Source organism: Haliotis rubra, unplaced genomic scaffold (assembly GCF_003918875.1).
Source record: "Haliotis rubra isolate DU_JTF1 unplaced genomic scaffold, ASM391887v1 Scf146, whole genome shotgun sequence".
NCBI lineage: Eukaryota > Metazoa > Mollusca > Gastropoda > Lepetellida > Haliotidae > Haliotis > Haliotis rubra.
Genome location: NW_025765403.1, coordinates 1,274,122 through 1,289,953, shown reverse-complemented (window position 1 = coordinate 1,289,953; position 15,832 = coordinate 1,274,122). Strand labels below are relative to the sequence as shown.

The 15,832-nt window shown below is 39.2% G+C and overlaps 1 long non-coding RNA gene across 1 annotated transcript; it reads left to right on the top strand.

Annotated features, from left to right (window-relative positions):
- The first annotated feature begins 2,577 nt into the window (after nucleotides 1–2,577).
- LOC124269600 lies at nucleotides 2,578–15,254 on the top strand. The gene is made up of 3 exons (XR_006896550.1): nucleotides 2,578–2,857; nucleotides 14,910–14,918; nucleotides 15,244–15,254. It is a non-coding gene; the product is annotated as an uncharacterized LOC124269600 (long non-coding RNA).
- Nucleotides 15,255–15,832: the final 578 nt, after the last annotated feature.

Sequence of the window (15,832 nt, the reverse complement as noted above, 5' to 3'; positions counted from 1 at the left end):
TGAAAAAAATTAAAATCAATTTTGGGTCTGATAATGGTGAGGACTACAATGAGGTTTTCTCCATTCATGAGCTACATACTGCCTCAGGGCAAGCTCATGATACTGCTATGGGTTCTGTTAGTATTCATTACCAGTTACTTAAACATTTACCTGATTCCAAGTTAGAGACCCTGTTAAATATTTTTGATCACATATGGACAAAGGGTAATTTCCCTTCATCCTGGCGGAATGCTGTCATTATTCCAATTCCACAACCAGGTCTTGATCATACTGATCCTTCCAACTATAGGCCAATATCACTTACTAGTTGTGTTTGTGAGACCATGTAAAGAATGGTCAATAACAGACTAATATGGTACTTAGAAACAAATAATCTTATCACGAATATCCAGTGTGGGTCTAGGAAAAAGTACCATTGACCATTTAGTTAGATTAGAAACGTTGTTAAGAATGCTATCGTCAATAAACAAAATGCTGTATCTATATTGATTTACTCAAAAAGCATATGATACAACCTGGAAACATGGAATTTTGAAAGATCTTCATGAAATGGGTCTGAGAGGCGGTTTGCCTAATTTCGTATCAGAGTTTTTAACAGATTGACATTTCCAGGTACGTGTGGGTTCCACCTTGTCTGAATTTTACGAACAAGATCAAGGTGTCCCACAAGGTAGCATATTATATGAAACGTAGTTCAGTATCAAAATAAATAGTTTATTGAAAGTGCTAAATGACTCTATTGATGGGTCATTATCTGTTGCTGATTTTAACGTATCATGTGGGGTAAAAATATGCACACGATTGAGAGACAGTTGCAGCTCTGTCTCAGTAAAAGTAATGATTGGTCAGAACGAAATAGGTTTAAGTTTTCTAAATTTATAACTAACTGCATCCATTTCTGTCGTAAATATAAACCACATAAGGACCCATATCTACCGGGTACTCCCATTAACGTAATTAAGGAAGTTAAATTTTTTAGTTATATTTGACCATCATCTTACATTTCTACCTCATATTAAATATCTAAAGGCAAACTGCCAGAAGGCATTATATCTCTTAAAAGTCGTCTCCCTTGTTAAGTGGGGAGGTGATCAGTCGACTCGATTATGGTTCGATCGTTTATGGTGGAGCCTGCAAAAACAACCTTAAACTTTTAGATTCTGTCCACCATCAAGGACTTAGACTTTGTATGGATCTTTTAGAACATCACCTATTGACAGTCTGTATGTGGAGGCTGATGAGCCATCTCTCAAACACCGAGGACATCCCCTTTATGAGGATCTGCTCATAAAGAAGACTTCTTTGATTCCGCTTCTCGGAATAAGAATTAAACCTTCCATTTCTGCTGCTAATATCGGCCTTAAAACTATATCTCCTTTTCGCCAGCTTTCTTCCCTACCTTGGCAATTGGTAAGACGCAGGTAGATCTTACATTAACAAAAACTTAAGGAATCAGAAACCAATCAACTAATTTACAAACAGTAATGTAATCAGTTAAGAAACACCTATGAAACATATAATTCCATTTTCACAGATGGATCCAAGGATGGTGGCGCAGTTGCTAGTGCCACTGTCATTTGATCCAGAACAGTTTCTTCTAGATTGCCAAACAACAGCTCAATCTTTACAGTGGAAGCAAACGCCATTTTATCTGCTCTTAAGTATATACTGACACACATTAAAAACGCAAAACCCATTTTGGCAATTTCTAACAAAGTTTTGTAAAGCAATTTCATTTACCACACGAAAATATAGTGATGTGAGGTTGCCGAATAAAACCATATGCACATTTGGGGTCGAACCCTTTTCGTGTTTCTGGCATGGGTATAGTTTTCATGAAAACACAACTCTGCCATATTCCCTGGACCTGTTGGGGTGCATGATTATCATGACATACACATGCAAAGCCAGGTTTTGGACGCATAAAAGGCACTATGGTACAACCGTTTCACTAGCAGTCACACAATGCCACGGCTCGGTGAACAGCAGAGGGAACAAGCTATCGGGATGCTGTTGGTCGGAACATCACAAAATGAGGTCACCCACCACTTCGGAGTGAGCCCATCCACCATCAACAGACTCCAAAATCGTCATCAGCAAATTGGAAGCGTCCGTGACCGTCCCTTACCAGGACAAACTCCGGTCACGACGGCACGTCCAGACCGGCACATCCGACGAGTTCACCAAAGAAACCGCTTTCAGACAGCTGCAAACTCACCTCGAAACACCGTAGGACGTAAAGGACGCCACATCAGCGCAATGACAGTCATTTGACGTCTGCAGGCTGTGGCACTAAGGGGCCATATCGGGAAACGTCATTACGCAACGTCATCGAGTCAACAGACTCCTGTTTGCACAGCAACATAGCCTCCAACCACCATGAATCTCCAACCAGTGGGTGTTTTTCAATGGGTCCAGGTTCTGTGTGTCATTTGCAGATGGCAGACAATGCGTCTACAGGCAGCAACATGAACATGAGCTTGGTCGCCGGATTCATCAATGGCAACGTCAACGTCAGCCAAACAACGTCGCTGAGTTGACCCTGGCTTTACAACAGTAGTGGCAGCACATCCCCAAGCACCTGTTCGACGTTTGTGCGAATCCATGCCACGTCGACTCCGTGCATGTGTACAGGCTCAGGGAGGTCACACTCGCTACTGACGGACGTAAGGGGGGTCTGTGTGTGACGCTTGACGTGTCAGTCATATTGGCGGAACTCTTGCAATCATTTTTTATGAAAATGAAGCACAATGAAATTCTCAACATATTTGTAGAACAATTTTCATCCAAGTATTGTTGTTTGTTAAGTTTTCCTCATTTGAATTTGGTTTTGCGTTTTCAATGTGTGTCAGTATATGTATATATATATTAAAACAACAACAATCCAAATATATACAATTAATATTTTTTTCAGATTCCCTTTCTTGCCTTCAGGCTATTAACAATATGTCATATAAACATCCACTTTTAATTGAAATACCGTAATTGCAAAATGATCTTGCTACCGGCCAACATAACATCTTTTATCATGTCTTTTGTTGGTTGCCTAGCCATGTTGGAATCACTGGTAACACAGTGGCCGATTCTACTGCAAAGACCGCTCTCAACAAATCTGTGACACCTCTTCTGAAACCTTACAGTGATTATAAACCAGTTATAAGAAGTTGCATCCGGGATCTTACGTAGAAGAAGTGGGACACCCAACAATCGGTTACACCTACATGGGTTGTCAGTCCAGATTTGAAGAGGGCATTCTAAGACGATGCCGTATTGGCCGTATTCTCGATACACATATGAGTATTTACTTAAAGGTGAGGATCCTGCACTTTGCATCCCTTGTGATGAGGGAATCACAGTCAAGCATGTTCTGCTTGACTGTATTGATTTTTCCATCACAAGGGATAAATATTCCAGTGTCAAAACAATGAAGGATCTTTTTTATAATGTAAATTCTCATTTAATTATCGAATTTTTAAAAGAAATTGAATTATTAGATACACTTTGAACAATATGTTTTGTAAATAGATAAATGTCATTTTATTATCAATGGTAGTATAAATTAGCAAACTGCGATTGTTAGTGGCTGTATACTCAAAGGGGGTTAAAGTATCGTAAAATGATTGTCCTCCTGGGAGGATACGTAAGTCCTAAAACTTTCAAAGTCAATTGAGCTCAACCATGCTTTTTAACCGTAGAATATTTGTTATTTTAAATTATGGCTAAATTTCCCTTCCATAGCCAGCGGCTAAGGGGATGGTGTAAATCCAGCTAGGGCCCATGCAGGAAGCAAATGTACTGTAAGTCCCCATGGTCCCTAGTGTGGTGATCTACCTTCAGTTGTTGGCAATCTATAGCCCGATTTTATATTGTGTTGTTTTGAAATAATTAATCATTTTACACTGACCCAAACTAGTTTTATTCGATTTGTGTGGTTCTAGTCGTTATACTGTCCTTCGCTGGCAGTTTTATAAATAAGTATACATATGAACTTATGACGTTCTATAATTTTGTCCGCCCCTTCTCATTCCTCCACCCCCTAAAATAAAGGACCGGTCCCTTATCACAATGCTGACGAGCCAAACCAAAGTTACAGCGTTTGCTCTCACAGGTGAATCTAAACAGGTACTAAAACATGATAAGTCCCTCTGTAACATTCAAAGGTGAAACCTCTTTGCTTGGACTGTGTTCTTTGCAACCCCCTCCCTCATGCTGCATCCCCTAACATATATGAATGATCCGTACTCACCGTGGTGAAGAGCAAAGCCAGGGTTACAGAATTTGCTGTCACAGGTGAAACTTAACAGGCACTCAGTGGAAAACCTAAAATTACATCGTTGCATCGATTTTTCTGGAACACACCGAGAAAGGGGGTCTTGGTTAACGAACCCATATTGCCATGTGGCGAATAATTATGTAGGCGTTATAATTCTTTTAAAAGTTTGACTACACAAGGACCTCAGATTGTTTCTTCAGTCATTTATACCTCGTGTACTGTGATGAACGTTGAGTTTCCAACATCGAGCCATCGTTTTTAGCTCCCATAGCTTTCGGCAATTATGTTGGCACCACTCGTAATGATAGTATATTGTGCAATTTCGTTGCTGAAGCAACGAACGATCGTTTCAATTTGACTTACAAGCGTTAAATCTACAGGGTAATTGTTACTTAATGTATAAGACACTATATATACTGACTGTTTTAGAAGCATGGCTGTGCGTGCTTTGTTCAATTCAACATCAACCATTGTGAGTAGGTAAAATGGATAGCGCTAAATTTATGTGAGGTCGGTAAAATCATCCAAAGCGGGACATTTAAACAGCACACGTATGCTTTGGTTTCGGACGCTCATAAAAATAGAGACTGTTTATAGTTTGGGTAAAACTTGTAGGAACGTTGAAATCTGTTAAATTACACGGTTATTGTTCAAACATCTACCGTTGTGTTGATAAGTTAATGTCTGTTTAGCATCCTGATATTGTGTTACGAGTGGCCCAATGGTCTACTGCAGTCATTGAAGTGTTCGAGTTTAATCTTTATAGTTCAAATTGCCAGCGCTACATCGGTTGGCCTCATCGCCCTCGATTGATCTGACAGCGTCATACAAAACGTTTGCGACAGGAGCCGCCATGTATTTTCAAAGACGGTAACTCACAGCGCAAAGCTGCCTCCGTTTGTGCATCATTTGTGTTGTTGATTGTGGCATTCGTTATGAAGAACATACCATCCTCGTGGTGTCCGTTAATTCCTACCACTTTGTCCTTTCCTCAAACATCATACAGTGATATACACTAAACATTGTTCAAAACAGCACTTAACCCATCTAACTCACTTACACATTCATTGAAGTCATCACCTGTCGTCGCCTGAATACTACTAATATAGATGCATCTTGCAGGATCATGTATTGGAGGGGGTCCCATTTGACATTTGCATGCATGACAGGTTGCTCACTGATGAAGTGTCTAAGTCAGAGTTGGTTGATTCCGCGCCATCGTATCACTACGCCGTGTGACTTTGCTCTAAATATCAATCACTGGTTTGTGTGGTGCCTTTTGGCCACCGTCAATATGCTGTCGTCCTGTAGATGGAGTGGTGCTGAATTGGAAGCTAACCAACACACAAGAACGGAAAATATCAACTCGGCTACGTTCTCATTCATTTAAGACAGTCGCCAGTGATGTTACGATATTGACGTTTCAGGTTCATTGAAATAATAAGCAGCTGCAATGAAGACTTTCTTAATTGACCTGTTTCCCACATTCTGATGACAATCTTCTTCCTGATTGGATTTCACTTTTCTACATGCCAAATATCTTTGCAGAAGTAACAAATGTCAGATTGAAATATATTTTCCTTCACAAAACCGAGAAAACCTTTTATTGTACCTTTAAGGGCGATGACCTAGTAGAAGAAGCCTACCAGTTGAATCCAGTCGACCAAGGCTTAAGCTGTTGTAGTAGTACATGTCGGGTCAAAGGTTCCTGATAAAATCATCCACATAGAGATGCCATGGATTCGTAAGACGTCACCTTTCTACTAATCCTTTACCGTCTTTGTTATGAAACGCCCACATCTATAATACAGACAGTTTCAATGGATTTGTCTCCATGGACTCAGAAATTTCATATACAACCTTTCAAAGATGAAAAATCAATATGGAGGAACTCGGTTTCCAAAGCCCATCTTCTGAAAGCACGTCTGGTCTAGTGGCCTCAAGCGAGTTAACGTAGGTTTCATGAGTAAAATCAAGATGCAGTCAGGTCGATTCGAGTACGCATAGCCTTATACTACAAAGCTACGTTTGCAATATAACTATGTTTGTTATGAAGTTTTCACTTCGAGTATCTGAATGACAATAGCACATCGATATGCAGTACTTATGTTTCAACTTTTGGTACATGTATTCCTCTGTTTTAGGAGACTCTCGCCGTTTTATTTGTCAAGATTTATCTGAGATGTCAGATTTGAACGATTGTGTTTCAAACTATGACATAATTTAACTGTGATTGTATCGGAAAGGTAGAATTGATATCAAAATGGAAAAAATAAACTGCGTGAAGTGATAACACTGAATTCTGATTTAATGTATCAACGCACGAAACGCCTCTCCTGTTCCATCGCTCGTTGACATGTGTATCCCTTTTCTATTGTGCATCAAATGCCAGCAGGCAATGTATACACACAAAGGCAGTCTGATCAATATTTGCCCAGATCAAGTCCAATCAAACGGCCCTTTGGGCATCATGAAGAGTAAGTCTAAATTACTACCAAATGCTCAAATGCAGTCTCATAACTATTTATTGTCACGCGTCGCTTTAAATAAATCGTTTGACATGCTCACTGGACACTGAGTGCAGCGTGTCGTACATATTTACAAATTGGCATCCGTTTGCACTTGAAACAGTACGCCAAATTTTATTCCAAATCTCTTCCCCTTCCGACATATATCCGTCAACGGGACCAATGAGTTTGGAGTTCAGTACATTTGGAAATGCATTATATCTACGGGAAATGACCTTCTCGTGGAGACTGGAGTATAAACTGATAAACACGCTTCATATTAATCCCGAGCAAGGACTTGTGTACTTGTATTCAGTCGAGCACGTTGTTGGCTCCCTGTCTCATTACGGTGATGTTGATGTCTTCAGTAATGTTAAATCCTGAGTCGACATGAAACACCTCATCATGCAGTTATTCGTCCGTATGCAAACTGTATTTATAGATTTAGAGGATCCACGTTGAGCCAGATAACACTCGACCCTCACCCGAGTCAAAAGGTGGAAAGTTCTACGCACTATTCGTTGATTTTGCAAAGGCTTTCGATTCTGTGCAGCGGGATAAACTATGGAGACTTCTACAATCGCACGGTCTTAGTAGTAAAATGAATAAAATGTTGAAGAGTATATACGAAAATGTTAAAGTGTGTGTAAGGAATCAGCATGAATTATCTGAACCTTTCATTAGTGAACTAGGTGTTAGACAAGGCTGTATTTTAAGCCCTTTCCTTTTTACGTTTTTCATTAATGAATTAGCAATACAAATATGTGACACATGTACGAATGGGATTCAACTACACCCAGATACAATACAACTATTTCTGCTACTCTTTGCCGATGATATTGTACTATTCTCTAGTACTGTTAGCGGTTTACAGAAACAAATAGATGAATTAGACAAATTTTCTGACCAATATAAATTGTGTGTAAACAGAGACAAAACCAAAATTATCGTCTTTAAGAAAGGTGGAAAGCTCTCTAAATTAGAAAAATGGTATTATAAAGGGCAACTACTCAAAACTACCCAGTGTTTATAAGTATCTTGGTGTATATTTTTGTAATAGCCTTTCCTGGTCCAAAACACACAAAACAAGCGTCAGCACAAGCCTTGAAAATCTTAATCGGTGTTTGTAAAAATATGAGATCGTTGGGTGAAATGTCCTTTAACACATTCTTTAAAATATTCGATATGAAGATAAGTCCAATACTTCTATATGGCTCTGAAATATGGGGATTACAACAATATGACAGTATTGAAAGAGTTCATTTATATGCATGCAAAAGTTTCTTGGTGTAAAACCGAACACATGTAATAGGATGGTTTACGGAGAATTAGGTAGATTCCCCTTGTTTATATACTCTTCCATTAAAGCCATAAAGTATTGGGTAAGATTACTGCATATGCCATGCCATAGGTTTCCGAAAAATGTTATGATATGATGAAATTGTATGACGAAAATGGGAAAAGAAATTGGGTGAGTGATATTAGGGAGTTGTTGTACAAAACTGGTTATGGTTATGTGTGGTGTGATCACAATGTTCAGTTGCATACCAATTTTATCATATCATTTACACAAAGAATGAAAGATATCTATTTCCAGTCTTGGTCGGAATCACTACTTCTATCCACAAAATGTTTATACTATAATCAATGGAAATCGGACATACGTTTTGAAGACTATTTAGCAAAAATCGGCGTAAAGAAGTTCCGTATAGCTCTCTCTCGTTTTCGTTGCTCTTCCCATGAATTATTTATTGAAACTGGCAGGTATGCAGGTATACAAAGAGAAAACAGAATATGTCAGTTATGTAATATGAGTACTGTTGAGGATGAACTACATTTCCTTCTAATCTGTCCTGTTTATACGACTCTACGAACGAACTACTTAAAGCCATACTATTATAAGCATCCAAGTGTAAGAACATTAATTTCACTATTAACAGATACTACCACATCAATATTACAGAATCTGGCAATGTACATCTATTTCGCTATGAGATTAAGAAAAAGTATTGTTGCAGAAAAGAATTTATAAATGACTTCTATCTACTCATGTAAACTCTAAATGTACTACAGGCCTGTGGCCTTTTTAAGTACTGAAATAAAGATTGATTGATTGATTGATATATTTTAACGTCGTAATATTGGAAATGACATTTGAGTATCAATGGAGTATTTGAACCTAGTAATTTTTAAATATACACAATAAGTCAAGTTTGAGGAAACATGCATCGTGGTCGTATAGCCTGTTTTTGCCCAATAAAGTATTGTTTGAGATTGAGGATAGAAATGTTTCTGTCTGAGGAGAGGGAAGAGTTCGCACAAACACAACACTGAAATCGAGATGCACGTGCATCATGCATGCATTCAGGCATAAATTTCCGGCTTGAATGGCAATCAGTCACTTGTTTTCTTAACACAGCAGCTATGGCTAGGTTAACGAGAGATCAACGACAACAAGCCATTGGACGTCTACATGCTGGTCAACGTGCTCGAGTCATTGCTAATGACTTCAATTGCAACGTACGAACGATAGCACGTCTTAGAGAGCGATACAACGCCACTAACAGCACTGATAACCGTCCACGTAGTGGTCAAACCCGTGTAACAACACGTCGCCAGGACCGTCATATCGTCCATCAACACGTGCAAGACCGATTCGCAAGGGCCACAGAAACAGCTCGGGTGACCATAGGAAACCACCAGCGACCAGTCAGTGACCGAACCATTCGGTGACGTCTCCGAGCCAGGAACCTGTTTTGTCGACGTCCTGCCAGGAGACCAATATTCACCCGACGTCACCGCCGGGAACGTCTCCAGTGGGCACAACAACGGCAAAACTGGCGTGGGAGACAATGGAGAGGGATTATCTTCTCTGATGAAAGTCGGTATTGCATTTCAGTGGCGTATATTTTATAACTAATAGGTTCAATTATTCCATTGATACTTAAATGTCATTTCCAATATTGCGACGCTGCTTTTGCCTTTCAGTATAATATCATGTTGTGACGTCAAAAATAATCGGTTCCATTACATCGTCAGTTTTGTCAAAGATGAAGCATTGTGATGCTATATGGCCTCAACTGATCAGTTAGCACCAGTTAGAACTATTGACATGCAGATGTGCTTACTAACCTTGGTCATCATTAAGTTGGGAATAAATACAAACTTCTGGAAATATCACTCATTTCCAGTTTTAAACACATCTGCATGTTAGTGAATTTCTGAAAACAATATCGTAAAAAATGTTCACTTTGCACATTTCTCTCACACAACATGACATGGAAGCAGGAACTTGCGAAAACAGTTTAGCATGTAAAGAGGAATAAATGTCAACCTTTTTACGCTGACATCATCAGATAGTGCTTGTTTCAGGAACGATTTATGGACGTTTTCTTAACTCAGGAAGACATGCTAGTGCGTGGTTTAATTGAGTTACGAGATTTTATATGGGGATAAATGGCAACATTGCCTGGAGGCGTTTGAGATGGTTTACGGATCCGTTGGCGCTAAATAATCAAGAATGTTGAGAAGAAAAATCCTGTTTAAAGATTTTCATATTTATCCCCCATCCTGGTAATCACAAAGGAATGACAACAAATTGTTTTCCCTGCATTAGCAAATCATAACATGTACGCCTAATGAACGGTCACTCAAAGCTAGAGATGCATCTATAAGGTGTACTATCTATTTAATCACTAAAGTACTCCAAGCGGTTTGTGGCTTATTCCAATTAATTGGAAAGGAAATATAAACAATGATATAATTTAAATAAAAATATTATTTTTTTCTTGTCCGACCCTGCATTCTTCCAAAATTTGCCCAACAAAGGCAGATTTGTGAAGTGGGACTTGCGTGAACTGAATTGTTCTTTCACTGAAATCTGACTCTATATGAGGAAGTATTTGATAGCCTTGGTACATTTATATACAGCGTTGGGTATTTGATGGTACATAGGACATACAGTTTCTTCAATTTACCTTCATATCTCCGAAGAACAATACAAAAAAGGCTATAAACATAGATCCGTGGAAGTAACACACCATCCTTAAACATGCTACATGTCAATTGAATCCATTTCCATGCACGACTTCCTGTACAATGAAGCCTGAAGCTGACATCATCACGGTGACCAGTAAAGAACGTGTCAGTCGGTGATTCGTTAGACGAGTCAAAAGCATATTTCCTGCATGTTCAATGCCCATCATGATATCTTCACCAAAGTGGATTGTATACCCTGAGTAGAACATAAATACTTCATCCTATTACTTACATGACGTCGACCCATTTCTGGTGTCCCCGCCGTGATATTGCTGGAATACTGCTAAACGCGGCGTAAAACAATACTCACTCACTCACTCACGACGTCGATCAATACACCTGTGTGCAGAAGTGCCTGTTTGTATATCCTATAAGACAGAATCTAAGCTGATTGACCGACAAACCTCGCAAGTATGGATATAAATATTACACATCTGAGTACGTGGGTAATAGTATTGATTAATGCAGCAGGAATTCGGAGCATTTTCGACTTTTTATTATAAAATGAAATGAACTTCTTCGTGACAGTTAGCGTCGATCATGGCCAAAATGAATAAAACAAAAACTGATACAAGAATATTTCCTTCCAACCCTTTAACCATTGCTAACTATACTGTGCTGGAATGTCATAAAGTTTTGGTACGACTGTATCTCACAAACACTACTGGCTCAAGTGAAATCGGTTTGCTTCTCGAGAGCCACTGACACCCCAAAATGACCCCAAAACGATTATGTTATTCATGATTCATGTTGAATTCTTTTCCGAATCTGCATAAGTGAGATCAAGTTGCACGTTTTCATGTTTCACACAATCGTGAAAATTGTGGTCTACCTGTCTATATTTTACAGACCTGTGTACTACTCTTTACTTAAGTATCAACATCGAAGCATTGAATTAGTGTTTCTTAAAGAAAACAAACAAAACAAGAATTTCACATTTCGAACTCGCACTTTGAAAAACTGTGTTTATGCTACATGGCTGACCCACCGTGCCTAAATATATACACCAAAACACGTATGCTCAAGGGGCCTCAATTCTGGCTCCCGAGCTGTTTCAAAATCCCATGTACATTTCTTCAATCATCCTTATGCGCTTGCACTACATCCGAATACAGGTAAATGTCATCATCCCAGTGTCCTACAACAACATTGAGCACAAAACTAGTTTCAGCTGATACATTTCTCAATAGGCGGAAGTTATACTGAAGAAAAATGCTAGGTAAATACTGTTTTTGGATGATTTACCGCGAACCAAGATCCTGCGTCTGTCGAAATGAATTGAAGGGAATATGAAACTTGTTATCAAGCTGCCAAGACTATGGCCACAAACAAAACATTAGTCTTATGAAGGTGCTTAATATGCACCAAGAAGCTAATCAACAAATGTGACCTCCTCTTAGACATTAAAGAGTTTCATGCAAGATTGGGCCATGTCTCCTCTGTAAAACCAATTATTTAATTTCCTTATGAAACAACAGGGGCATCAGGTATATCCATCCAAAACCTCTCTCCTGGTTCCAGTGAATTACTACGTTAGATCTAAGAAAGCATTAAGGGAAAACAGTCGATACTATAATTCACGAGACTGAGAGACGAGCTTCGAACTGAAGTACCAGAGGATTCCATTACACGTACCGTTAGTCGCCAGTCGTTGGATGTTTCTTTCATCTTAAATGCAGTTTAGCCAGATATCAACTCAATAAATTCGTATTAATCGAGGATGTATGGATATTTATAGATAGTTTCCTAACGATCGTCGTCATAATCGCGATTAGTTCTTATCTAAAGTGTAGACTCACAGTAAGTGGATGTCATCTTTGTACGATTGTGCGTGTACACGGATAGGAAACGAGGTCAGGAGAAACGGTGAGGTAAAACTTTATCATTATAATCATCATCATAATCATCATCATCATGGGCATGGTTGGCCTCGACCTCTCAGGACTGTACAGACGAGCGTTCCTCAGGTGGATGTGCGTGGGTTCACCTTGCCCATGTTTCTAGGTGACGAGTGAACGCCTTAATCACTAAGGTACCCCACCGCCCCTCATACATAAGGATCCGACCTCGTTTGTAAACGTTGATTAATAGTAGCACTTTTGAGCAGCGTGGTGTAGTGATACGTTAGCACCTAATCAGTGTTAGCATATCATGGCACTCGTTTAAACTTTATTCATAATATGATTCATTTTATCAAAACTGTATAACGAACACGTTATAATTACAAGGAAGCTTCACTGCATACGCACACATACATCCCTTTGGCGTGTAGAGACAGATGAGAATACGCAATTGTACGAGGTTTCTCAGCACACAACCATGCATGTGAGAGTTAGTGAATTAGCAAGTGCGCAATATATGTAATTTCAGTTTTTGATCCAACATCAAGATGACAGGCAGTGATAAAACATGAGTACTGCTGAAAGAGGAATCTGACCAATCTAACTCAATCAATGAACGAATGTTATCCTACCATCTACATCAGCGCACACAATCACATCACCATTGGTTTACATACCAAAGTATTTACTTCTAGATACTTCCACTCAACCCGAGTTACAATAACTCATTCTTTCGTATACATTCTGTTTTTCTTGTGTTACGAGTTGTCTACAAGAAACTTTTAAGAGTTGAAGAAAAACTGAGACAGTTACGTCTGTGACACCTCGACTCATTTTGATAATCCATATTTTCTGCCAAGGTCTAGTCCACAAAGTGAAATATCTCTGCAAGGATCTTATACTTGGAGATAACAAGGGCACGGAACTCCACAGCTTATCAATGGCTTGGACACAGTCCAATGGAGAGCACAGGCCCTTATGATAATATGTTCCCATTAATGATATTTTAGGTTCTAATGTTTTATTACGTTTGTGTAATAGCCTGAATTCTACAGTATGGGTATTCTTGTTTTTAGAAACGAAAACATGTTTTCTCCTATGGTTGTGGAGTGGGTATTGCATGATCGTTTGTTATAATTGTACTTTTGTTGGGGACCGGTCATTAATGGCAGAGGTGTGTGTATGTAACATCTATATGATTCAATGATCCCATAAAAGCTTGATCCTTCCTTTTTAACTTGAGCAGTGTGAGCTTGAAATCTTTCTGATGACCCCTTTTCTTATATAACGCTGTGTTGTGTTGTCACTCTACCCTATGTCAAGCCCTGTAATGTATGACCAGTCTCTTATCACCACGGTTTACTACAACAACCCTCAGTGGCAATGCTACAGGTTCTGATGCTTAATACGCACTCAGTGCACCGAGGTGATATGGGTTTTTACGTCGTTCTTGAGAATATTTCGTGTGTATGTGTTTGTGTGGCTGCTTGTACTAGCCCAGACTTAAGCTGGTTTTATAGTGCTAACCCACTGAGATACCATGCCGCAGTTAAGCATGAATACCCCACTCAGACACATTATACTGACTCTGAGACGACCAGTCCTTGTTGTACCCATTAATGCTGAGCGCCAGACAGGGACCAACAAGTACCATATTTTAACGTCTTTTGGCATGACGCGGTCGGGGATCGAAGCCGCGACCTTCCGCTCTCCGGGCGGACGCTCTAACCACTACACCACGGAGGCGGTCTAGTGCACCGAGAGTTACATCGCTAGCATCGATTATTCTGCAACAAATAGTGTTAAAAACACTTCCAGAGACATCGGTTAACGAACCAATGTACGAAGGTGATGTAATACTTTTGCAAGTTTAACTACACAAAGACCTGTAATTGCTCTTTGATTCATTTATACCTCAAGTACTGTGATGTGTTTCGAACATCCAACCATCACGTTTTTGCGCCAATAGCATTCGGCAATTATGTTGGCACCATTCGAAACGATAGAGCGTGGTACAATTTCTTTACTTTGCTTTTTTTTAACCTTAAGTATAAACTGTTTCAGAAACATGGTTGTGCGTGCATTGTTCAATTCACCATTGACAATTGTGAATAAGTGATATGCATTAACCTTATTTTGTGTGAGGCTGTAAAATCTTTGAAATGGGAACATATAAACAGTAGTTTGTTTCAGAGCCTCGTAAAAACAGAGACGGTCTGTGTCAAAGTTTGAGTTAAGCTGTTTGGAAAGTTGAAATTTGTTAAATTTTACAGTCATAGTTCAATCATCTATCTTTGTGTTCATACATTAATGTATCTGTTTCTCATCTTGTTATCGGGTTACGAGTGGCCCAGTGGTCTACTGCAGTAATTTTAGTGTTCTTGCACAGTTTTATCTTTATTGTTCGACGGCTCATGCTATAGCAGCTTGTTTTAGGTTTGCAGTTCAGTTTCATGTACCTCAATCGATCTAACACCACACTGCTGAACGTTTGTTTTTCTATAAGTATTTTATTCTTTTACCTGTCAAATATCATCGCAGAGATGACAAGTTGGGAATATATATATTCAAACTCAAAACCTAGTTCAACGTTAAATTGAAAATCTTGTATTGTACCTTTCACTAAATAGTGATGGACGGAGGTTGGCAGTTGATTCCATGCTATCAAGGCTTATGTCATCGTATACATGTTGGTCCAACCTTAGTTGGTAGATTCGCAAATGCAATTTAATCGTAAACGTCTGAAGACACAAACTGACACGTGAAATACTTCTCTACTGACACTTCACTGCTAAAGAAAATTTGATACGCAACCTTCAAAGGCAGAAGAAAGAATGACCTGTTACTCGGTGCACTATGAACAGTTTCACAATCTTAGTACTTCAACGTTGTGCGTCTGGTCTAGTGGTCGGAGTCGAATTAATTGGCTGTGACATTTGTAAGGAAATATAGAATTTAATCAAACTGTACCATTACTGAGAAAATACAGTTGTGCCTTTGGCTTTTTACAGATGAATGTAATTCGAGCCGTGAAGAATAAGTCTTCAGCAACCCATGATTGTTGTAACAGACTAACGGGATTGAGTTGACTGAGATGACCCAATTGCGTAGATAAATACTCATGTTGATCACAGGTTTGTCTGGTCCAGACTCGACCTTTTGCTGACCGCTGC